Below are 2,340 nucleotides of genomic sequence, written 5' to 3'. Positions count from 1 at the left end.
GTGAAGGCACTAAAGATATTAACTCACCAACCATTAATAGTAAGGCAGACGCTGGAAATCTAATTATTCAATACGACTAAAACCATAATCCCTCTACCATCCAGGCTGTTGTATAGATCCCAAGAAACCAAGCGGCCTTTAATAGGAAAACAAGCCATCAACAGTACGGTGTACGTTGACTGATCAAAAATATCTACTCACGATGTGGGATTATGAGATCTCAAGTCTGAGGACATATACATATAATCACTATGAGTAATGTCGTGACAATTACATAATAATCCAAGAAACATACTCATAATGGGTCAGTCCAATATGTTGTCTCTAACACACATAATTCATGCATCGATTCTGATATTCCATTCAATGATAACTTTATCATCAATCAACTACATGTTAGTCTTAATGAATTATTGTTGTCCTATCCAACAATAATATTGACTAAGGATCTTTAAGAATAATCATATTATTCTTAGGACATTATTAGAAAACAATTTATTTATACACACAGAAAAGAAACTGAAATAATAATGGTAACGCCTTATATTAATAAACATGATAAATCAAGTATGTTATTACAACCATCTCATGATTGATCTTGGGCATACTCTAACAATCTCCCACTAGCACTAAGACCAATCACTTATATATCTAATACCAAGTGACTTAGTGTGACGATCATGCTCTGCTGTGTCAGAGGCTTGGTCAAGGGATCAGCAATGTTATCATCGTAGTACCTGCATATCTCTACATCCCCTCGATCGATAATCCTCGAATAAGATGATAGCGCTAAGTATATTTGGATCGCTGTAGATCTAGGTTCTTACTGTCAATGGCTCCATTGTTATCACATCAGGTTCTATAGCAACCAATATGCAGGACAACCCTAGTTCAATAATAAAATTTTGATCCAAACTGCTTCTTTGCTGCCTCACTGGCTGCAATATACTCGGCCTCTGTGTAGAATCGGCTACTGTACTTTGCTTTGAACCTTCCAGCTCACAGCACCACCATTAAGGCAAAACACAAACCTATATGATCGAGAATCGTCCTTATCGGTTGGAAGCTGGCATCAATGTAACTTTTAACTTAACCTTCCTCACCTCCATAATAGAAAAGTATCCTTAGTCCTTCTCAAGTACTAAGGAATCTGACTGTGGTCCAATGACATTCACCGGGATCTACTTGGTATCTGCTCATCATACTTAAGGCATATGAGACATCTGGACGGGTACATAACATGGCATACATGATAGATCCAATAGCGGAAGCATATGGAATTTTACTCATGCGTCTCTCTCTTGTGGAGTTGAAGGACACATTTCCTCGAGAGTGAAATACCATGTCTCATAGGTAGGAATCCTCTCTTAGATTCTTCCATACTGAACCTTTTCAGTACTTTATCTATGTATGTACTTTGGCTTAGACCTAATAGTCGTCTTGATCTATCTCTATAGATCTTACTCCTAAGATGTAAGTGGCTTCGCCAAGTCTTCATGGAAAAACAACTTCCTAACCAAGTCTAAAGACGTAGGGTAGGTATGTCATTTCCTATGATAAGTATGTCATCCACATACAGTACCAAGAATGTAATAGTGCCCCACTAACTTCTTGTAAACACATGGCTCATCTTCATTTTGATAAAACCAAACTCTTTGATGCATCATTAAAACGAAGATTCCAACTTCGAGAAGCTTGCTTTAATCCATAAATGGATCTTTGTAGCTTACATACCTTTCCAGCATCCTTTGGATTGTCAAAACCTTCAAGTTGTGTCATGTACACATCCTCTTCAAGTTTCCCATTAAGGAATGCTGTTTTGACATCCATCTGCCAGATTTCATAGTCATGAAATGCAGCTATAGCAAGCAAGATCCTGATGGATTTAAACATAGCTACAGGAGAAAAAGTTTCATCATAGTCAACACCATGAACTTGGCGAAACCCTTTAGTGACTAATCGCCCCTTGTATGTTTGTACATTACCATCCATGTTTGTTTTCTTTTGAAAACCCACATGTACCCTATAGGCTTAACCCCTTCGGGTGGGTCAACCAAAGTCCATACTTGGTTTTCATACATGGAATCCATCTCAGATCTCATGGCTTCAAGCCATTTCTTAGAGTCTGGGCTTGTCACCGCTTCTTGATAAGTCTTAGGCTCATCTTGATCTATAAGTAAAACGTCACCATACGTTGTAATAAGAAATCCATATCTCTCGGGTGCTTGGCGTTCTCTTAAAGATCTACGCGGTGGTTGTGTTTCTACAGCAATTACTTGTTCCTCAATCCCTTGTGGAACTTGCTGTTGTTCTATCTCTGGTTCAGTGGTATTTGCGATT

The sequence above is a fragment of the Gossypium hirsutum genome, chromosome D06 (genome assembly GCF_007990345.1).
Source record: "Gossypium hirsutum isolate 1008001.06 chromosome D06, Gossypium_hirsutum_v2.1, whole genome shotgun sequence".
Classification (NCBI taxonomy): Eukaryota; Viridiplantae; Streptophyta; class Magnoliopsida; order Malvales; family Malvaceae; genus Gossypium; species Gossypium hirsutum.
This window is presented reverse-complemented; position numbering follows the sequence as displayed.